General features: G+C 52.0%; 1 long non-coding RNA gene and 1 pseudogene across 1 annotated transcript in view; one reads left to right on the top strand and one right to left on the bottom strand.

Annotated features, from left to right (window-relative positions):
• Positions 1-24,036, top strand: part of LOC126175430 (uncharacterized) — a 96,486-nt gene that overhangs the window by 5,701 nt on the left and 66,749 nt on the right. The window lies entirely within an intron of this gene.
• LOC126177266 (large subunit ribosomal RNA) overlaps positions 18,387-24,036 on the bottom strand; it is a 7,879-nt pseudogene continuing 2,229 nt past the window's right edge.

Genomic DNA, 24,036 nt, shown 5'->3' with positions numbered 1-24,036 from the left:
TGTCAGTGGTGCAGTCAGCTGAGGCGAAAGAAACTGCACCACCTCCGCCACAATGCCGTCTGGCCCAGGTGCTTTCCCTCTTTGTAGAGATCTTATGTGGGTCGCTACCTCCTCTTCTGAGAAGGGGTAGACAGCTGTCTCGTTGACGTATATTTCTCGGTCTTGATCTCTGAGTTGCTGCTGCCTCTCTGTTTCCCCATCCGCATTGTCGTCAGGCAGCAGGGAGCGGAGGAGGACCCCCGCAGTCTCCTGCCAGGACTCCGTCATCCTATCCCCGTACCTGACTGTAGATAGTTCCAGAGGAGAGCGGATTTTTTCTCTCACTAGCTTATATGGGAGCCCCCATGGGTCCGTGACTAGCTGGTTGAGAACGAAGTTTTCCCAACTTCTCACTCTGACTTCTCGCAGTTCCTTTTGGAATTTTCGCTTTTCCTCCCTATACAGCAGCTGCCACCTTTGTCGTTCCTGCCAGACGACACTGTGCTGATAGTACCTCCTCAGCCTTCTGACAGACTGACGCAGTTCGCTTAGTTCGGCAGACCATGGTGACGGGGAGGCCGCCATGGCTCTCCTCCTAGTAGGTACGGCTGCCCTCACCGCTCTTGTCACTGCGTTCACCAGTTCCTCTGCCCTCTGGTCCACGTCCAAGTCTAAGTGCATGTCGTCTTCTGGTAATGGAGGAATGTCACACTCCCTCGCTAGGCGTTCCCAATCTTCTCTTTTATAATTTAGTTGTATTTCCCACCCCGTGGCCCAGTGTCTCTCTCTTTCTCCTATGGTGAAAGTTATCAGATTATGGTCGCTTGTGGTGGCATTCTCTGTGACTCTCCAATTTTGAAGATTATTGGCTGTATTCGGAGTCACAAGGGTGATGTCAATGTTTGTGCCCTGTCCCCCACCTGTAGCGTAGGTGGGAGGATTGCCTGGTCTGTTGGCCACCACAAGTTGTGATGCCATAATAAACTCTTCAACCTTTTCACCGTTTGCATCTCTTGTGCCACTGTACCACAGGGGGGATTTTGCCTTAATATCGGCAGTTATTATGACTTTTCTTCCCCGCAACGCCGTGGTAACTCTCGCTAGGTGGTCTAAGTAAAGTTCTATATTGTCCCCGTACTGAAAGTACATATTAATGAGAGTTATAATTCCCGTGGGCGATTGAAGCTCCACGACGTTGCAGTGGCTAGTTGTAAACTGCGAGAGTGTGGTGACTCTCAATAGTTTGTTAGTGATTATGATTGCCGCCTTCGGGTCATCCCCCCTACTGACTATTTGCCAGCTTGCAGCAGCAAAAGCTATTTTCCCAGCCAGGGAGTATGGCTCCTGTAGACAGAGTACATCAAGTCTCCTCTCCTCCACCTCCCTTCGGAGCTCCTGCATTACGAGTCTGCTGTTGTGTGTTAAGCTGTCCTATAGTAATTTTCGTCATTATGGGTAGTATGTATGTATTCGGTCATGTGGCCAGGTCTTACTCCAGTCAAATGCAATTCGTCCATGTGCCACAACTGATTGTTGATAGATGTCGTCAAGATCAAATTTCTCTCCTCGTCTTTCGAATGCTTTCTTGAGCAGGTCGCGCAAGGCTCCAAAGTCGGTGGGGAGATTCACTGATTTTAGCTGGATTCTGTCAACAGCCTCCATAACCGGAAAGGTTATTTTTCTACCGTCTTCATGTCCTACGCGGACCACATGTCGTAAGGCAGTGGTCAGGGTAGCCGGCTGCTCCAATCTGGATAGCTGCATGGTGTACTCCAAGTTGGGGTACACCCTAACCGGATCGACCGGTGGTAGCCTAACTATTGATGTGCACTGTGTGGTGGGGCTCATACTAGAGCTCGTCACTACATTTTCTTGTATTGGTTGGTTATTTGTGTTACTGTCCTTATGAGTTGCTGGAGCCGCAGGATGCCCTTGCCGCTGTTGGTGTGGTTTCGGCTTTGTTTCCCCGCATCCAGAGGAGAGAGTTTCTGCCATGGGGAGATTTGATTGTATTCCTATATCCATTGTTGGAAATTCAGTTTGTATTGCTATGTCCTTTGTTTCAGTTTTGATGACTCCCGTAAGCAACTTCAGAAAGTCCTTGAATCTATTTGCCCGCATGGCATCCCTCCTCCTTTTCCTCGGGGACTTTCGCTTTGGCATCCTGTTCGGTATGCTGGGCTCAGCCATAATCAGTCCTAGAAATCGGTCTTTGCTCCAGCATTCTGTATGTGGGGCAGTTTCTACCGGTGGTTCCACAAGACTTCTTTCCTCGATTTTTACATGGTATGCAAACTGCCGCCGCCTTGCAGTCTTTGCGGCTATGACCTTTTCCCCCACACTTGGTGCACGCCGGCTCCCTGGTGCACAGCCTTAGGATGTGATCCAGGTCACCACAGTTGTGGCAACGAGGTACCACGACATAGTCTCTTGTATTGATGGCATGAAAACCAACATACAATCTGCCCATTGTTGTTACATTTTTCCACATCGGCGCCGATACTTCGGCGACGTGATGAACAACATCACGACCCTGCGGACCAGTCTTAAATTTCAACTTAAAGTTGTTCTTGAATTCATCTTCATTCATTTTATCAAAGTTCTGTAACCTAATTGTTTCTGCTAGTTCTTCATTCGTCATAATTGCAGGTACGTCATATAATATGACGAGAGGGTTTCTTTTTCTCGGTGGTTCACATTTGACCACCGAGTTCAGTTTCTGGTTGTTCAGTAGCTTTTCTTTGTCTTCTTCCGAGGCAACTTCAACGATCACGGAGTTTCTACTTGGTTTTACCTTTTTAATTTTGATCTTGTCTTTGACGGGGTCTATGGTTTTTGTAAAAGGTTCCTGTATTTTTTTGACACTAGTGTCCTGCCCAGGTAGTGTCCTGAGGAAGACAGCTGTGTCTGTTCTCTTTGCGACCTTATCAATAGTATCTCTAGTCGTACTCTGTGGGCGCTTGGTGGGCGCTTGCGCAGCCACAGCTGCCCACGTCTTTGCCGGTTGCCTTCTTAACCTGTCATTTTCTTTCTCAAGTTCTTCTACTCTTCCTTCGAGTTTGGCGTGGGCAATAGCCCATGCAGCCAGTTCATTTTTTATGATGGTAAGTCCACCTTGGCTGATTTTGCCATTCTTTATTTGTTGCTACATGAGCAACGAGATTCTTGAGTACCTCTCCATAACTGTCTCATTACTTGCCTGTCCCTGCTCGTCCTGGGGAGAGGGATCAGGCGCAACGGAAGCCCTTTGAGGCGCACACGAATCACTCGTATCAATTGTAGCCATGATTTACGAGTGATCAAAAAAGGGGTGGGAGCCCGTCTCTTGCCCTGGACCGGCTCCTCTGGCATGGGGGGGTGGGGGAATTCCGCAGCTCGCCCACCGACTTCGCCCCTAGGTCAAGGGCACTTCCGAGCTGCCGGGTTCAGCGCGCCGTCGCCAGCGCACTGGTCCCCATCGATGGCCTCGTCGTCGACGATTTCACACGACGCTCCTCGGCAACTGCACCCCGCACTCCGGAGAGGCGGATGCACCCCTCGCCCTTCGCTGCCTACTTGCCCGAGCTTCCACCTGAAGGCCAAGGACCCACTCCTACTCAGGTGGTGGGGCGGTCCCCCAGTCGTTCGGCGGTCTGGGCCCATCTAACCTAGCCCAGGTGATGTCACCACCTCCTGGGTTTGGCAGAACACGCCCCGGTTACCCAGGGGCGCGGCGAAGCACCCTTGCCGACTCGCGCCGTGATCCCACGCTGACAAACGAGGTCGCCGGCGTGCAGAGCACCTGCTGGTCTGTGCCCTGCGAACAGAAAGGGACTGGTGTTCGGTCCCTCGACACACCCTTCGCTTTCGCATTGGGTTGGGTCGCAGCTCTCCCTTTTGACACAAGGCAGAATGCCGAGCTTGACGTCTGGCACCACGGGAAGGCGGAAAGAGCCACTTGGGAAGGAGAGGCTGTAAGAGACGCATCACTTCCCCGACTCTGTTTTTTTTTTTTAAAAAAAATCTTTATTCTCAATATTTTATATGATACAAAACAACCCACCACCTTATACAATTAGTGGGTCCTATTTTTATACATTTTTTATGTTTTATATTAGTACTACAGCTAACACAATATATTACTTTTCTGTTGCTCGCACTATGGGCACTTCTATCTATTTTTCTACATTGTTTTGTTCTACTTATGCTAAGCTACTTCTACCTGCAGCGTTTACATTTGTGCCAGCATAGTATAAACCTACAATGTTGGCCCTGTTCACCGAGCTAATCCCGGTGAACGTGCCCCTGGCACCGGGCTGGCCAGAGTTATGGTACGCTGCAGTACTATACTAAGATTTCTATCCTAGCTTATCCTACGTCTACTCTATATAACCTAGTGTCAAAGTTTGTGAGTGTCTCAGATCGGTAGTTGGGCGCACCCCACCCCCTAATCCTAGGCATGGCGGATTCCAGCCGTGAAGCGTCTGGCCAAGTCCTCGCCTCGGCGGAACAGGTCAGGTGCGCGGAGTCTAATTTGGGAATAGTTAGGTCTTAATTGTTGTTCCTTAAGTAGTCCCTTATCACTTTGAGTGATATTTCATTGGTTAATTTATTCAAGGTTGTAAAGTGGTCCTCATGCCTGAGCAGGTGATACGTGTCATGGTTTGGTAATTGCTGACGAAATTGCGCGGCTACGTCGTCGAAGAGGCGGCACTCATACACCACGTGTTCCGGGGTGCCAGGTGTGGCCCCACAGTCACACGCTGGTGTCGCCTGTTTCCCGAACCGGCATAGGTATGCCGGGTAGGGCCCATGACCTGTAAGGAAGTGCAGCAGTCCTCGTGATGGCGTGAAATGTTTTAATTGTAACCTTTCCCTAATATTGGGCAGCAGTTCATGTGTTCGCCGACCGGTTTCCTCATTATCCCATTGTTCTTGCCAAAGTTCTTCCCCCCTTCGTTTAATTTCAATTTTGTTCCCCACGTATATCCCCATTAATTCAACTACTTTGTCCCTATTTCCCTTTTTTATCCAGTACCATGCTGCCTGTTCCCGAATTTTAATGTCGAGCGGGCAGAGCCCCATCAGTACTGTTAGGGCTCCTCCAGGTGTAGTTCTATATGCTCCCACTGATCTAAGTAACATGCTCCGCTGCACTCTTCTCACAGCCATGGCAGGCATAACCCTCGTGAGTCTGTGGGCCCAGATTCCTGATGCATATCCTACAATTGACGTCAATATACTATTATGGTATAATTTGATTAGTTCTGGTGGTAGGTGGAATCGCTTATGTCCAATTGCAATGAGATGATTTAATGTTTCTAAAGATTTTTGTGTGACAGTGTCTATGTGTGATGCATAAGTCCACTTCTCATCGACGACTACGCCCAGGTATCACGCTTCATGGCGTCGAAGAACTGGTGAGCCGTCTATCCTCACAGTTGGATTCCTAACTAGTTGTCCTTTTAGGAGTAGATATGTAGATTTTGTTGGAGAGATCTTCATTTTGGACAGGTGGCACCATGTACTTAGGATTGTTATGGCCCTTTCGATTTTCGGCTCTAAGTCTTCGCGGATGCGGCCGCCAACCAGCAGGAGGAGGTCGTCCGCGTAGGCTATGCCCTCTAGCACATCATCGCTGTTTTGAAGGTTGTCCAAAAGAGGTTCCATATTAACATCCCAAAAGAGTGGCCCCAGGACTGACCCCTGTGGACACCCCTTGGTGATCTTTTTACTTACTCTTCCGCTAGGGGACGATAGCCAGACCTCCCTATTCTCACAATAGCTCCTGAGACAGCCATATAGCGACCCTGGGCACTCCTTCTCTCGCAGTCGAGAGAAGAGCGAGGGCCACCACAGGCCGTCAAAGGCGCCACTGATATCCACCATGATGCCGACCACGTATTTGTGCGGGGTAGAGGCGCAGACCTCCGCAGCCAGGGCGATGGCGTCAGACGCCGATCTCCCGGTCCTGAAGCCGAATTGTCTGTCACTCATCCCGCACAAAACTCGATGTGCTGCCAGTCTATCTGCCAGCAACCTCTCAAAAAGTTTCCCCAGTGTGTCTAATAGACAAATGGGCCTGTAGGATTTGGGTTCTCGTGGATCCTTGTCTGGACTTTTCTTAATTAATACAACTGTAGCCCTTTTCCATATTTGGGGGAATTTCCCGAGCCGCAAACACTCGTTGTACAACTTTGTGAGAGGTGCCACCAATTGGGGAGCCAGGAATTGCACCACCTCTGCAGTGATGCCGTCTGGGCCTGGAGCCTTGCCTCTTTTAAGGGCTTTTATTTGTGTAGCTACTTCTTCCTCGGAGAAGGGATATACCATATTGTTGTTTCGGTATTCCTCTAGATCTTGTCTCCGAATCTGTTGTTGTGCTTCAGAGTCATCGTTTTCGCCATCGTCAGGCAGCAGGACACGGAGGAGGACCTCAGCAGTCTCCTGCCAGGTTTCCGTCATCCTGCCCTGATCCTTGACGGTGGACAACACCATGGGTGACCTAATCTTTTCCCGTGCTAACTTGTATGGTACGCCCCATGGGTCTGTAGCTAGTTGCGTTTGTACGTATTTTTCCCAACTCTGTAGCCTCACTGCCTTAAGCTCTTGCTGGAAGTGCTCTTTAGCCTCTCTGTATCTCAGCAACCAACGTTGCTTTTCTTCCCAGACGACACTCCGCTGGTAGTACCTCCTCGCTCTCCTGACCGACTGGCGCATCTGTCCCAGTTCGGTTGACCATGGTGACGGAGAGGTCGCTACGGCTCTCCTCCTGGTTGGTACGGCGGCCTTTACCGCCCTTACAACTGCTTTCACCAGCTCCTCTCCGTATTCTTCGACATTTTCGTCACCGTCGGGCAATGTTGGTATTTCACACTCCCTCGCCAGGCGATCCCAGTCAGCTCTGTTGTAGTTTAGCTGTGTCTCCCACCCCATGTCCCAGCGGCATTCCTCGTCTCCCAATGAGAATGTGATGAGATTGTGATCACTGGTTGTTACCTGATCCCAGACCATCCAGTTTGTTACTCTGGTGGCGAGATTGGGCGTGACCAATGTAACGTCAATATTAGTGCCCTCGCCCCCACCTCCTGCGTAGGTGGGCGGGTTTCCTTGCTTGTTGGCGACCATTAACTGGAGCGCCATGATGGTCTCTTCGGCCTTTTCTCCTCGGTCATCTCGTGTGCCGCTGAACCACAGGGGGGACTTGGCATTTATGTCTGCTGTAATAACACACCGACGTCCTCGCAACGCCGTGGTTACTTGTGTAAGCTTGTCTAGGAATTCATCTATTGTCCGGCCGTACTGGAAGTACATGTTAATAATGTATAGTACCCCAGCTGGTGTTTGTAGTTCCACGACGTTGCAGTGATCGTCGGTGAACTGGGAGAGAACTGTGGCTCTTAATGCTTTATTGATTATCATTATAGCTGCTCTGGGTTCTGCTCCGCTATGAATGACTTGCCAGCTTGCTGCCGCAAATGGGATTCGCCCAGCCAGGGAGTATGGTTCCTGCAAACAGAGCACATCCAGACACCTCTCCTCCACGACTCTGCGGAGATCCTGCATGACTAATTTGCTGTTGTGTGAATTAATCTGTCCTACGTTTAAATGGGTCTCGTGCATAATATGTTCTAATACGCGATTCGGGCCAGTTCTTGCTCCAGTCGTGAGCTATTCTTCCATTTGTTATGACAGATTGACTGTAAAGTTCATCTAGATCGAATTTCTCATTTCGTCTTTCAAATACTTTTTTGATTAGGTCACGCAGGGCCCCAAAGTCAGTGGGGAGATTCATTGTCTTCAGCTGTATTCTGTCGACAGCCTCCATCACCGAGAAGGTGACGTCTCTGCCGTATTCGTGACCGACACGTACCACGTGCCTCAGGGCTGTGGTGAGGACCGCCGGCTCCTCCAGGCGTGCTAGTTGTAGTGCGTGTTCTAGGTTGGGGTATACCCTATTGGGATCTACGCCCAAACCTTTTTGTATACCAGAGTTGGTAGAGGAAGATGTGCTGTTTATTATGTTTACTTGTATGTCTTGTTTCTCTGGTACTTGCGTTTGTTGTTTTGCCACAGGATGCCCTTTTGGTCGTTCTGGCTCTTTAAGCAACCCTAGTCCCCGTCTTAGGGGAGAGGAAGCACCAATGTAACCACAGGGGTCCGTTTGTACACCAGCATCTTTTGTATCTACTTTTGTGATTCGGATATTGGTAGCTCCTTGTAAGAACTCCCTAAATTTGCTGGCCCTTAGTGCATCCCTCATCCTTTTACTCGGGGACTTTCTCTTAGGCTTCCTGCCGCCTGATATGGATTCAGCCATAATCAGTTCTCGAAATTAGTCTTTGTTCTAATAACCTATATGTAGGGCAATTTCTTCCCGTGGCATTACAGTTCTTTTTTCCTCTTCTTGTACAAGGGATACATATCCCTGTTTTGCCACAGGTTTTCCTGGTGTGATCTTCTGCGCCACACCTGGAGCAAGCCGGCTTTCGCTCACAGTGTTTGTGAACGTGATCGAGGTCTCCACAATTATGACACCGGGGAACTACAAGGTAGTCCCTAACGTTTATCGAGTGGAACCCCATATAGATTCTGCCCATAGTGGTGAGCTTTCGCCACATATTTCCCGAAACTTCAGCTACATGATGTACAACATCGCGCTCTCTGGGTCCAGTTCTAAAGCGTAATTTAAATTCTTTTTTGAAATTGTCCAAACTCATGTTCTCAAAATTCTGTTGATTTATTGTCTCATAGATGTCGTTCTCGTTTATTGCAGTGGGTACGTCGTATAGGATTACTAAGGGATTCCGCTTTTTGGGCGGTTCACACTTAACAACCTTTTTAAGTTTGTCATGATTTAGTATTTTGTCCCGGTCTTCTTCAGTGGCAACATCTACTATAACAACATTTTTTGTTGCCTTTACCTTGTTTATTTTTATTTTGTCTGCTGCCGGGTTTATAGTGGTTGTAAATAACTCCTGTACTTTTTTGATGTCCTGGCCTGGCAGGGGTCTTAAGAAGACTGCCGTGTCAGGCCTTTTGGACACCTTCTCAATGGTCTCTTTTGTGGTTTGTGTTTTGGTGGCCGCTTGTGCGACCACTCCTGCCCACGTTTTGGTGGGCTGTTTCCGCAATCGCTCATTTTCCTTTTCCAATTCCTCGAGTCGCCCCTCGAGCTTCGCGCTAGCGATAGCCCAGGCGGCGAGCTCCTTCTTAATTGAGAGTACTGCTGTGTTACTTATTTTACCATTTTTGATACTAGTGTCTAATAATTGATTTATCCTGGTATGCCATTCAGTCACGTTTTCTACGTTCTGCCCCAGGCCCTCTTCAGGGGTGGGAACAGTAATTGCCGAACACCTCGAAATAACACTCGACTCACTCGTCTCTTGATCGGCCATTGTTAGTTTGACGAGTGAAAAAGTTGGGAGCCCGTCTCTTACCCCGGACCGGCTCCTCTGGCATGGGGGGGGGACTATTGCAGCTCGCCCACCGACCTCGCCCCTAGGTCAAGGGCACTCCAGAGCTGCAGGGTTCAACGCGCCGTTGCCAGCGCACTGGTCCCTATCGAAGGCCTCGTCGTCGACGATTTCACACGACGCTCCTCGGCAAGTGCACCCCGCACTCCGGAGAGGCGGATGCACCCCTCGCCCTTCGCCGCCTACTAGCCCAAGCTTCCACCTGAAGGCCAAGGACCCACTCCTACTCAGGTGGTGGGTCGGTCCCCCAGTCGTTCGGCGGTCTGGGCCCATCTAACCTAGCCCAGGCGATGTCACCACCTCCTGGGTTTGGCAGAACACGCCACGGTTACCCAGGGGAGCGGCGAAGCACCCTTGCCGACTCGCGCCTTGATCCCACGCCGACAAACGAGGTCGCCGGCATGCAGAGCACCTGCTGGTCTGTACCCTGCGAACAGAAAGGGACTGGTGTTCGGTCCCTCGACACAGCTCCCCCTGTGCCACGCACCCTTCGCTTTCGCATCGGGTTGGGTCGCAGCTCTCCCTTTTGACGCAAGGCAGAATGCCAAGCTTGACGTCTGGCACCACGGGAAGGCGGAAAGAGCCACTTGGGAAGGAGAGGCTGTAAGAGACGCATCACTTCCCCGAGTGAGGACTGCCGCGGCACGCTCGACGTAATGCGATACGCTCCAGTGCGAGCTTCCGTGCCTTACGGCGCGCCGGCAACGGGCGGGCCCGCACCGAAACGCGCCGTCAAGCGACTGACCTCACGCCAGACTCCCCGACTCTGTTTGCATGTATTAGCTCAAGAATTACCACAGTTATCCAAGTAACGTGGGTACGATCTAAGGAACCATAACTGATTTAATGAGCCTCTCGCGGTTTCACCATAATGCGGCTTCTACGAGACATGCATGGCTTAATCCTTGAGACAAGCATATGACTACTGGCAGGATCAACCAGGGAGCTGTGTCAACTAGTGCTGGGCAATGGGCCGCCCGGGAGTCTGTCCTGGGGGCCTGCGCGAATATGCAAGCGTCCGCTCAATTATTCTGCAAACAGTAGGAGGCTGAGCTCCTCTGCACGATACACCTCGAAACCCTCTCAGGCCCGGCGGCCAGCAGCGCAGTTCTAAGTACTTGGTCGGGTTCGAGAAAAGCGCAATCGCCCAGAGTTAGGCGGGTAGACGCTTTCAGTGCGACCAACTGTGCTCCCAACTGAGCTTGCCACTGCCGACAGAGGCCTGGGAGCGTGCTGTCGTGGCGTTGCCGGCGGGAGACAACACGCGCCACCTACGGTGACCAGCAGCTCCAACGCCAGCACCAGAGAAGGGCAAAGCCTCTTTTGGGTCCCGAAGTTGAACTCTCCCAGCACAGCGCACGCGCCAACACGTCCGCACAGCTGCGATACAAACCACCAGCGAGACCCGCTGGGGCGACCGAGCAGCAAACGGCGTCGTGGCGCAGAGTCCCGGGCGGCGGCGCATCCTCAACACACAGAGTTCTCAATAGGACCGGCACACTGCAGATGACCACCGCACTTCGGACCGGGCCCGTAGGACCGACTTTGGCTTCACGGCGCCGCGGGCAGTGTGCGCCGGCGTGCAGCTGCGCCGCCTGCCGCGTCCGTCGGCCGGCGCGCCTGCCACTGTGAGCCCCCACCAGCTGGCTGTAGCGCGTGCGCCCATGCACCAAGCGACCAGCACGCCGGGTGGACGCCCCCCCCCCCCCCCCCACTGGCCGGGGACAGTCCCACCCAGCCACTGCCGCATATCGCTTCATACCCACATGCCCATTCTCGTTCGTGGGTATGGTGGGTATCGCTGAAACAACCGGTTAGTAGCTGTACCGATCGTCGCCCTCACTGATTCACCTCCAGCGAAAACAACTGCACGACAATGGGTTACCAGTTGTTTGTTTGCGTAACTTCACAAGCAAACGTTGAAGTCCATCTATATTTGCGAATTCAACGATTCTTGAATGCCTGTATGTTATGTGTCACGACACGCTACATCAGCCCACATTACAGTGCAGGTTAAGGCACAACGTAGGTTAGGTTAAGCCGCAATGTGAGTTAGGTTAAGGTGCAACGTGGGTTAGGTTAAGGCACAACTTGGGTTAGGTTAAGGCACAACTTTGGGTAACGGTCGGTGTATGGGGCTAGGGTTCGTTCATAGTGCGGGTAGTTGGTGGCTGCCTCAAGCAGCGCCAGATGTGTCAAGTCAGGATGCACGTTTGGCTGATGTCGGGTGCTGGGTCAGTTCCATGGCTTTACCGGGGGAGTGGCAGAACTGTGTCTTTTATTCCAGGTATTGTCTGTGTTGTGGCACAATGTATTGTGGTGATGTAGGGTGCAACACTGTGTAGGACATGTGTGGGTGTTGTCGGCTGATTTGAGCAATGTTGCTTGTGGGTGGAGTTTGACATTCTGTCTTATTAGTTGACGTCACGTTCTGGTTGTCACTGTTTGGATGGTGTTATGTGGCGGAGAGGATGCACTGGAAGTTGTTCCATGCTAGTGCTTTAGTGTTGTGGCTGTGTCTGTTACAGGCAGAGTGTACTGTGTGATAGAGCGTCTGGGTGAAGTGGGGTTCACATTGTGTTCACCAACTTAGAGCATGTTCAGGGACAATTATTTTTTTCAAATTTGTCAAACATGCATAACCCACTTTCTGACACTTTTGAGTGGGTGTATTAAGACTAACTATCTCTGCTATTAGTACTACAGAAGTGGTTTATTAATGCATGCACACTATCTGTTTATTACGCAATGTTATGGTCTATATGAATGATCGGCCTCTTAGCCTCTCCGGAATCTTGCCAGAGAGTTGCGCGTCCCTAGCCACATGGAGGCGGGCCGCTACTACTAGAAGAAACCACTCCATTTATACTACTCTTTTATTCCCCCCAACACCATACTAGCATCTACAATTCAAAGACTTAAACAAACGTAGTATTTACATATTTACATTTGAGCATTAGATCTGAAGCGCATTTACCCTTTCCCAAGGTAGACTCGCTGGGCCTCCCTTGAGATTTAATTTACTAATTTTGCGAAATTGCTAAACAATTCGCCATTTGTTACTATTTCATTTATATCCCTTGTTTGCAGAAGTATGTCTCTTAACTGAGACAGGCTGTCCGTATATTGGACACTATGTGTTCCGGCGATCGTTCGTGGGCACCACAGTCACACTCCGGTGTTGGCCTTTTACCTATTTGATGCAGGTACGTGTGGTAGGGATCGTGGGCTCTAAGGAAGTGGACTAGGCCCTGTGAGGGCTTCATTATCTTGTTCTTTAGTCATTCCCTTACTGTGGGTGGAAACCCATGGACTCTACGGCCTGTACTGGACCCATCCCATTCGTCCTGCCAAATGTCAAGCATTTTTTCTCGGCTGGATTTGACACTTACCAGAGGAGTGCCCATTATATTTTGCACCATGTCGATGTTCTGTTTGTGCAGTCAGTAGGAGGCTGCGTGCTGCCTTATTATCAGGTCTAAAGGACATAGACCCATAATTACCAATAGTGCATCTGTTGGACTTGTGTTGAATCCTCCAATACATCTGAACAGAACGTTCCTCTGTATTCGCCTGACAGCAGCGGCAGGCCACACCAGAGCTAACCTGTGGGCCCACACACTGGATGCGTGCCCTACTATTGGTGCCAATATACTGTTGTGTTAGATAGTTATTGCCTTTTACGGCAGATGAAACCTTCTTTGTCCAATTGATATTATCTTATTGAACAGACCTAAGGACTTTGTCGTTATCTGCTCAATATGCGGAATCAAACTCCAATTCTCATCTAGATATGCCCCTAGGTAACGGGCATATCTCTGTCGCGACACTGCCTGTCCATTGATTCTGACTGTTGGGTCCCTATTTAACTTGCCTTTCAAGAGCATGTATAGCGATTTTTGTGGTGCAATAGACATTTTATTCTTCTCACACCAGTTGGTTAACAGTCCAAAAGCCAGTCGTGATCGGTCTTCGATCACATTGCGGGTGTCACCTTCCACTAGAATTGCGAGATGATCTGCATAAGCAACAACACCCAGAACTGCAGTCTCTCCCTGCAGGACGTTCAACAATGGTTCCATGTTGATATCCCAGAAAATGGGACCACACACCGATCCCTGGGGACAACCATGGGATACTCTTTTAGATACAACAGCTCTAGGAGCCGTTATTTTAGCAGTTCTTCCATCACAGTAGGCCTCCAGACACCCATACAGCAGCTGCGGGCACCCAATCTCTCTAGGCGAGAGGTGAGTGCCGGCCACCACAGGTTGTCGAAGGCCCCTGAGATGTCTATCATTATGCCAAGAACATACTTCGATGTCGCAGAGTGAACAATCCGGCAAACCTCATTAATTGCATCCTGAGTGGAGCGACCCTTTCGGAATCCGAACTGCCTATCACTCATACCGTGCAGAGTTCGGTGACTCAAGAGTCAGTCAGCCAGCAACTTCTCAAATGCCTTGCCCATTACATCCAGCAGACACATAGGCCGATAGGATTTCGGCATCGTTGGATCCTTATCAGGGCCTTTCTGATAATTACAACTTCTGCAGTTTTCCACTTTAGTGGATAATAACCCTTTTGTAAACAGGTGTTGTAAATACGACTTAGTGCTGGGGCGACCAAGTGTGCGAGTCCCTGTAACATCTCCACAGGGATCCCATCAGGACCAGGTGCCTTCTTCCTTGCAAAAGTGTAGATGGTTGCTTCTACCTCTTCTGCAGAGAAGGGGTTAACGTTTGTATCGTTAACGTACGGATTCGAGAGCGCCTGACGTATTTCCCGCTGCTCGGGCGAATCCTGGTCCTCGATGTCATCTGGTAGTAGTGTGTTCCACAGCAGTCTTGCGGTTTATTCCCAATTCTTGGTCGTGCCACCAACCCCAGCACGTAGTGTAGACAACATCATGGGCGATCTAATTTTTTCTCGAACGATGTTGTAAGGAACCCACCAAGGGTCTGTTCCCAACTGATCGTTCACAAATCTTTCCCAGGACAGGCGCCTTACACCGTCCAACTGATCCTTATACCTCTGCTTCAGACGTTGATAAATACGCAGGTGGTATTGGCGTTCGTCATGGGCAAAGCTTCTTTGGTAGTTGCTTCGCGCCCTGCTGACCGACCGTTTAAGCACAGTCAATTCAGGGGTCCACGGGGTGGACTCCCTGCAGATGTATCTCGCTATTCGAGGTACAGCCAGTGTGATAGCTGTTTTCACGGATCTCACAAGCTCCTCCACAGCTTCATCAATGTTTCCTATGTCCTCTTCAAACTCTGGAGGACTGAACACCTGCACGAGTCGGTCCCAGTCTGTCCGAGCATAATTAAACCTTTCCACCCACTCCACCCAGGCAAGTTTATCACATGCATGTGCATTTCCTTTATCAAATCAACAAGCTCCGCACCCCTACCGTCCTGTACATCACTGTGGCAGAGTGGGGACTTAGCATTGTAATCTAGAGTTACAATTATAGCCTGCCCAGCTAAAACTCTTAGTATCCAATGCAACTGATCAAGATAAATCTTGATGTCATGTCTGAATTAGCAGTAGACGTTAACAACGTACATACTGTAAGAAAACAAAGTGAGTTGTACAACCGTAATATGCTCGGTACAGAATTGACTTAATATCGTAGTTTTTATAGTTTTGTTCAATTTTATAATTGCACTCATGGGGTCCCCACCCGAGTAAACCACTTGTGCTGTTGCAGGAAAGCCAGGGACACGACCTGCACAGGAGTTCGGTTCTTGTATCAGAAGAACATCTATTTGTTCTTGTTCCGCTAGTTTCCTTAGCTCATGCGCAACCATCTGGCTGCGCATTGCGTTTACTTGTACCATTTTAAACATCTCCGTAGTCTGTTCTTTGTATAAGTCTATCTAAGAACATCTTGTGGGTTGGACAATCTTTAGGTCCACCACACTTACGGCCTCGTCTTCTGCATGGTACACATACTGCTGCTTTCTCCTTGTTAGGACAACCTATCTTCATATGTCCAGACAGGCCACAATGGCCACATATGACATCGGGTTGCGTACAATACTTATTAGCATGATTTATGTCCTGGCACTTGGTGCATCGTGGCACCGCCAGGTAATCTTTTATGTTCAACGCAGAGTAGCCAACGTACAACCGACCCACTCTCGTGAGTAATTTCCATAAACTTGGCGAGACTTCTACCACGTGGTGTACTGTTAACTTCTCACGTGGACCTACTTTGAAGCGTAATTTGAATTGTTCGTCAAATTCTCCTCTAGACATGTTTACATCAAAATTTTGTTTATATATTGCGTCAACCAGATTGTCTGTTGTCATGAATGTCGGTACATCATACAGACACATCAAAGATCGACGCTTGCGTGGAGGTTCACACTTCACTTTGTTACTTAATTGTTCATAGTTTAATATCTTTTGACAGTCCTCTTGTGAGCCCGTTTCTACTATCAGCACGTTCTCTGCTGTACGTACATTGTTTATCTTTATCTTATCCTTCTTAGGATCAATGCACTTCTCAAATGCTGACTTAACAGCCTTAATGTCATCGCCAGGTTTAGGTTTTATGAACACTGCAGGAGTAACTTTTTTGATGTTCTCCTGCATAGTTTCTTTCGCTGTCGGTGCCTTGGCAACTGGGCAACCGCAGCATAAGTCTTTGTCAGTTGACCTCTGAGTCTTTCATTTTCCTTTTCTAATTAAGGTACCCTACCCTCTAACTGAGAGTGGGCGATTGCCCAGTTGGCTACGAAGTCCCTAATATGATTGATAGCGTAATTGCTTATCTTACCGTTTTTGATGCTCGTATCCAGTAGTCTTAGGAACTTTGCGTGGCGCTCAGCGACAGATACATCCTCGAGGCTCGATACTTCACCAGTATCTAATGCAATAACACTCTCTTGATTCTCAGCCATTTCAGAATAATTAGAGAGTGAAAAATGGAAGCCTGTCTCTTGCCCCAGGCTGGCCTCTCTGGCATGGGGGCAGGCTATATGCAGGTCGCTCACCGGTCCCACCCCTTGACCAAGAGCTATTAATAACTGAGCTGCCAGGTTTACCACGTCGTGGGTACAGCGCACTAGTCCTCTTCAACAGCCACACCACCACAGTTTTCACCCGCTCCCTTATTGGCAAATGCCACCTGCATTCCGGGAGCGCAGATTCACTCTCCGTCGTTCGCCCCTACTAGGCCAGGTTCCCATCGAAGGCCAAGGACCCGGTCCTACTCAGGGGCCGGGCCGGTCGCCCAGACGTTCGGAGGTCTGGACCCATCTAACCTGACCGGGGACATGTCACCACGCCCTGGCTTGGCAGAGCATGCCTTGGAGTCCAAGACAAGCTGAGTGGCCTTCGCCGACTTGGGGCAGGATCCCACCACAGCAAATGCAGCCATCAGAACCAGTGTACCAGTTGTTCAGCACACCGTCGCGCCCCTACCCTTCAGTTGCCCGAAGGCTCAACAGCTCCACCTCAAGAAGGCAGGTAAGAGCACTTGAGAAGGAGAGGCTGTTTGAGACGCATCTTTCCCCACACTGCCTTTTACCAACCAAGAGCCTGCACAGCTTGAGGGCCCACAGTATGAGACAGCTGGAGCTCATGTATAGGGACAGTGGGATTTTGGCATATGGGATACCACTCTTTTTTAAATTCTTAATTGTTATTTTGAAGCCTGTGTACAGGCAGGCCAGCAGCCGCATACTACGCCGCTCTTGGGCCTCAGAGAAACACAAAAGATACAAATGAAGACATTTAGAGAAAAAAATACGGTGGACATATAAACGGAGACAAACATTACTTAAAATACATGGAGCCGTTCACGGGCATAGAGTCAAAGATAAAAATTTGTTTAGACACTTCGACACAGACTTAGACGAAAATTGTCACACGTGAACGGAGGGGCACAAAACGAAGAACACTGAACAACTTAAGCACAAAACGATGGCACACACAGAACAAGAGGCGGTGATTTACGGCGCGCGAATGTTCACTAACCGTGTACGAGTCCAGGGACCCGCCAAGAGAGGAGGAGGGGGGGTGGGAGAGGGAGAAGGGAGAGCAGATGCCATGGGCAGGGGTGATAGGGGGAAGGGAGGAAGGGGGAGGGGATTTGGAGGGATTTATAAAAGGTAGGGGGGTGGAGATCCAGGCCGGATGGGCGCAACAAAGGTTAGGGCGGATGAGGGATTTGTAGGTGTGGAGGATGGTGGAGGGGTTCTGACCCCACGTACGGCCGGAAAGGAGCTTCAGGAGACAGAGTCGGGAGCGTGCCTTGGCTTGGATTGTCTGGAGATGGGGAGTCCAGGAGAGGCGACGGTCGAGGGTGATGCCAAGGTACATAAGGGTGGGAGTGAGGGCGATAGGACGGCCATAGATGGTGAGATAGAAATCAAGGAGGCGGAAGGAAGGGGTGGTGTTGCCGACAATGATCGCCTGGGTTTTGGAGGGAATGACCTTGAGCAACCACTGGTTGCACCAAGCAGCGAACCAGTCAAGATGGGAGTGGAGAAGGTGTTGGGAGCGCTGCAGGGTGAGGGCAAGGGCAAGGAAGGCGGTGTCATCGGCAAACTGGAGAAGGTGGACGGGGGGTGACAGCGGTGGCATGTCCGCCGTGTACAAAAGGTACAGAAGGGGGGAGAGGACGGAGCCTTGGGGCACACCGGTGGAGGGGAAAAAGGTGTAGGAATCTGTGTTATGGATGGTGACATAGGAAGGACGGCGGGAGAGAAAGGAGCCGATCAGACAGACGTAGTTAATGGGAAGCGCGAAGGTTTGAGCTTGAAGAGGAGACCGGTATGCCATACGCGGTCATAAGCTCGTTCAAGTTCCAGGGAGAAGAGAGGTGAAGGAGAAGGTCGTCGGAAGAGAAGGACGGCCGAAAGCCACACTGGGTAACGGGAATGAGGCAGTGCTGGCGGAGATGCTGGTGGATGCGTCGGGTGAGGATAGTCCAGGACCTTGCTGAAGACCAAGGTAAGGCTGATTGGACGGTAGGAGGAGACAGCGGACGGCGATTTGCCAGGGTTGATACCACCCAGCTCAAGTTTCCTATTAGTGGGTGAACAATCCAACGCTTGGCGAACTGAGCGAGGTGGCGCAGTGGTTAGCACACTGGACTCGCATTCAGAAGGTCGATGGTTCAATCCCGCATCCAGCCATCCTGATTTAGGTTTTCTGTGATTTCCCTAAATCGCTCCAGGCAAATGCCGGGATGGTTCCTTTGAAAGGGCACGGCCGACTTCCTTCCCCATCCTTCCCCAATCCTATGAGACCGATAACCTCGCCGTTTGGTCACTTCCCCTAACCAACCAACCAAGCTTGGCGAATTCTGCTTCGCAATGATAGGAAGAGCCGACATCGAAGGATCAGAAAGTGACGTCGCTATGAACGCTTGGCCGCCACAAGCCAGTTATCCCTATGGTAACTATTCTGACACCTCTTGCTGGAAACTCTCCAAGCCAAAAGGATCGATAGGCCATGCTTTCGCAGTCCCTATGCGTACTGAACATTGGAATCAAGCCAGCTTTTGCCCTTTTGGTCTACGCGAGGTTTCTGTCCTCGCTGAGCTGGCCTTAGGACGCCTGCGTTATTCTGTGACAGAAGTACCGCCTCAGACAAACTCCCCGCCTGGCAGTGTCTACGAATCGGATCACGCGAGGGAGTAAACTGTTCCCGCACACGTGGACGCGCCGACGAACACGGGGCGCACGGCACACGCAGGCTTGCACCCACATGCACCGCACGCTGCGGCGCAGGACACGGAGCCGTGGCGCGAACGCAACCCTAACACGCTTGGTTCGAGAACACCATGACGCCTGGTTGTTATACCACGACGCACGCCCTCCACCTAACCAAGTAAGTAAAGAAACAATGAAAGTAATGGTGTTTCAGCGGCGATGTTGCCATCTCCCACTTAACGCGACACCTCTCATGTCACCTCACAGTGCCAGACTAGAGTCAAGCTCAACACGGTCTTCTTTCCACGCTAATTTTTCTAAGCCAATTTCATTGTCAGTGGTTTCGCTAGATAATAGATAGGGACATCGGGAATCTCGTTAATCCATTCATGAGCGTCACTAATTAGATGACGACGCATTTTGCTATTCCAGCTGTCTTTATTCCAAAGGAATAACACATACATAAATATATATACATGGCACAATAGGTTTGTCGGTGTTGTGTACCTCGCCATGCCCACCACCGAAGTGGGGACTCACAGGGCGAAACACCATGATAAACTTATGTTTATAGGAAGGAAGAAAACACATATATGAAAGACAAGGAAAGACAGAGAAGAATAAAGACGGAATTCCTCCTTATGATAGGCCCCAGGAGTCAGGGCAGAAGGATAACCAGCAACCTAGCCGATGCCGGCTCGTGGCATCAGTCTTTGCGCCGTCATCCGCTCGTAGATGCGGCAACTTGTGCAGCAGCTCCGCAGTACTCTGGTGCTGAGTACCGCCAGGTCTCAGGGACGAAAGCCTAACTCGAAGAGGTCCCTCGCCGACGCTGGAGTCCATGTGCTCATCCAATTCAACGTTGCGGTGGACACAGTCACCTCCTCGACGTCACGGTGCAGGTTGGAGATGGCACGCCGGATCGACGGCGTGTCGTAATAGGCCGCCTTCTGGGAGTGACACCAGACGAGTCCAAGATGGTCTCCGACTACCTGGGCGTCGATCACGCGGGCGATGCCGTCTTTAACCGCCACCACGTCAGGCTTGCGGATTCCCTCAGGTGTACGGAGGTGGGGCTCCACTGAGACATTGAAGCCCCTCTGCACGAGTCCGCGAGCGACATACCGCACGATTGCGTCATGTCGTTTGACTCTGGACCCGTGCGACCTGAAGGAAGCCTGTAGTACATGTTCGGCGGTCTCCACGGCCTGGCAGCCCGCGCGACATCTGGTGTCCGCATCCCGCCCTCGACTGCGCCGTGCCCTCGTCGGGAAGGCGTTGGTGCGGGCGCAGAGATCGTCGATGTAGTCACGCCCAGATAGCAGTCGACTGGTGTCGGTGGCCCATTGATGCTGCCCTTTGACGGCGGCGGAAGATGAAAGCGCCGCACCGTCAATGGCTGAGGGCCAGCCCATTGTACAGGCCAGGGAGAAGTACTTTGGTGAGAGCGTGGAGGCGCTGTTGCGGCTTCAGCGGAGCTCAGGAGGTTACGTCGAGTTGCTCCTCCAGGTGGCGCCAGGGGTTGAAGATGCAGCGACCCGCGGTGGAAAATTGCAGCCCCAGGTACCGGAAGGTTTCACCACACGCAGGGCAGGCACGTTGGTGTTGCCTGCCTTGAAGGTGCCGTCGCCGTCCACCCTCACCTTCTTTGCGCGTCCAGACGCGACCAAGGCGAGGGTGAAACACTTCCGGGTGTTGATCTGCAGTCCTAGGTGCGCGAGTGCTGCGACAGCTGCATCAATGAGGGACTGCAAGCCCCTCGGGGTCGACGCGAACAGCAGGACGTCATCTGCAAAGGCTGCAGCATTGACTCTGCGACCAAGTATCCTAGCTCCGATGTGGGAGGGAAGTTGACCTAAAACATAGTTCACCAAAGTTGAAAAGGAGGGGGGAGAGAGGATCGCCCTGACGGACGCCCCATGATGGCTGCACAGAGACGCCCACTCCGGCGCCGCCCGTTATCACTGTCGTGCTGCCCTCGTAGCACCGCTCGACGTATTCGATAAAGCAATCCGGCAGGTCATGAGCCCTCAGCACTGGGCGAAGGGCAGCATGATCCACCGAATCAAATGCTTTAGAATCGTCGATCGACGCCACAAAGACAGAGGGTCAGGAGCGGACTGCATCGGTGAGAGCAGTGTCCAGGATGAAGGTGTTCTCCAACATCCCATCCCGGTGGGTGAATGCCAGCTGACGTTCGTCCACAGCACATGTGCGCATCAGGCGTGACGCGAGAACCTTGTGGAAGGTCCGCGCCAGCACCGAGCATACCGTAATGGGGCGAAAGTCAGCAGGGGATGTTGGTGCAGCCGTTTTGGGGAGAAGGGACGTGCGCGCGCGAAGCAGCCGCTCGGGAAGGGCACGAGCCAGAAGGAAGAGATTCATCAGCTTGACCAGGACTTCATGCAGCAAGCGCCGCAGCTCAGCTGGAGTAAGGCAGGACCGGCCGCTGATCCCCTGGGCGGCAAGGCAGCCGTGACCTCCTCACGTGTGACCGGCCCCCATAGGCACTCAAGAGCGACAAGCTCCGAGTGCGGAAGGAGGCAGTCACGGATGAAGCCTGCGGTGGAGATGGGCTTCTTCAAGAAGAGGTCCGCCCAGAAGTACAGCAGACCGGGGATGTCGGGTGGCGGCTGCAACAGGGTGCCATCCAAGAGGCCACGCATGTAACGCGCTCGCGACCTTCGGAAGGCATCCTGCGTCTTCGTGTACTGCCATCGGCGCCGTTTGCGCTTCTGTTGCGGCGGTGCGGCAGGCGGCCACTTCGATTATTGGCGCGGCCTCTGCACCCTCGTGCTCGTCCTCTCCCATCTGGACCTGACCGACGCAAGGGCATCCGGGAGCATGCCAAGGATGATTTCAGGCGGTGTACCCGGCCCTAGACTGATGACTCGGTCAAGAGCAGAGAAGCGCTAAGCGGAAGCGGGCAGCCCCGCTAGATGCTCCCAGATGGCGGCGTTATTCGGCCCATCCGGCGGCGGCCCGGTGGTGCCAGCCACGAAGTCCTCGGCTGCTACATCAGGTGGCGCAGCGCCATCGCCCGGGTCAGGCAGCGGCCTCCCCGCTCCCTGGCAGGACGCTGGCTCTTCCCCCCGACCGATCTCAAGTGCCTCCATAAACTCACGGACAAGCTGCTTGTGGACAGCGTTCCGCCACTGGCACTTGATTGCCTCAAGCGTTCGGTCGGGCAACATCCTAGTCAGTTCTTGAATGACAAAGAAGAACCGTGCGTCCCTCTCAAGAAACAGTTCAGCATCTGCTTTGGCGAGCGACAGGACCTCTTCTTGTGTCCACCTTGCGCAATGCCTCTCCGTGACGATCTCCGCGTTGGCGGCCGCGGGGTTTTGGCGGCGGCGGTAGACCCCGAGACTGTTCTTGGTTGTAAAGCTACGGTGGCACTCTCTGCAGGCATAAATTGCTGCACCCGTTACCACATATGCGGCACGGCCAGTTGCCCGGATAGGTGCTGGGGAAGCTGGGGTGGCGCCTTCAGCGGAAGGGCCACCACTTGTACTTTCTTGAGTGCTGCCCCCAACTGAAAAGGGATAATGCGAGAGGGGGCTGGTAACACCCCCAAGCCCCTGGTGCGGTCTTCCACTCTGCGAAATCAGCGGCCCCACGTGAAGGGGAGAAGACTGCAGAAGAGGAGAGGCTAAGAGGGCTAGCCCCATGTATAGCGCATCACTCTCCCTGTAGCTACAACCCAAAGAAAGCACCTCACAGCAGCAGCAGCACGACTACAGCAAAACCGCGCTTCGAAAAGCCGAGTTCGGATGCAGCCGCACTGCCGCCACTTGGCCACACTAAGGGTGTCATAGTTACTATGGCCGTTTACTCGTGCTTGCTTGAATTTCTTCACGTTGACATTCAGAGCACTGGGCAGAAATCACATTGCGTCAGCACCTGCTAGGGCCATCGCAATGCTTTGTTTTAATTAGACAGTCGGATTCCCCCAGTCCATGCCAGTTCTGAGTTGATCGTTGAATGGCGGCCGAAGAGAATCCGCGCACCCACGCGCCCCAGGAGGAGCACTCTAAGGCGGACGCAACCTTGCAGCAAGGACGATCCGTGGGAGGACAAGGCACGGGATCGAGCTCAGATGCTGCACGCAGGTTGAAGCACCGGGGCGCGAACGCCACCCAGGCGCGCGCATCCTGCACCGCCAGCCAGCACGAGGCTGAGAGCAGACCACACCCGCGCTAAACGCCCGCACTTACTGGCACTCATCTCGCCCAGGCCCTGCATGTTAGCGCTGACCCACTTCCCGACCAAGCCCGACACACCCCGATCCTCAGAGCCAATCCTTATCCCGAAGTTTCGGATCCAATTTGCCGACTTCCCTTACCTACATTATTCTATCGACTAGAGGCTCTTCACCTTGGAGACCTGCTGCGGATATGGGTACGAACCAGCGCGACACCTCCACGTGGCCCTCTCCCGGATTTTCAAGGTGCGAGGGGAAGATCGGGACACTGCCGCAACTGCGGTGCTCTTTGCGTTCCAAACCCTATCTCCCTGTTAGAGGATTCCAGGGAACTCGAACGCTCATGCGGAAAAGAAAACTCTTACCCGATGTCCCGACGGCGTCCTGGGTCCTTTTGGGTTACCCCGACGAGCATCTCTAAAAGAGGGGCCCGACTTGTATTGGTTCCGCTGCCGGGTTCCGGAATAGGAACCGGATTCCCTTTCGCCCAACGGGGGCCAGCACAAAGTGCATCATGCTATGATGGCCCTCATGAACATAGGATTTCTCCTAGGGCTTAGGATCGACTGACTCGTGTGCAATGGCTGTTCACACGAAACCCTTCTCCGCGTCAGCCCTCCAGGGCCTCGCTGGAGTATTTGCTACTACCACCAAGATCTGCACCGACGAGGCCTCCAGGCAGGCACATGCCCAGACCCTTCTCTGCCCACCACCGCGATCCTCC

The sequence above is a fragment of the Schistocerca cancellata genome, chromosome 3 (genome assembly GCF_023864275.1).
Source record: "Schistocerca cancellata isolate TAMUIC-IGC-003103 chromosome 3, iqSchCanc2.1, whole genome shotgun sequence".
NCBI classification, from domain to species: Eukaryota; Metazoa; Arthropoda; class Insecta; order Orthoptera; family Acrididae; genus Schistocerca; species Schistocerca cancellata.
The sequence above is the reverse complement of the archived record's forward strand: the minus strand, read 5'-3'. Positions and strand labels throughout refer to the sequence as shown.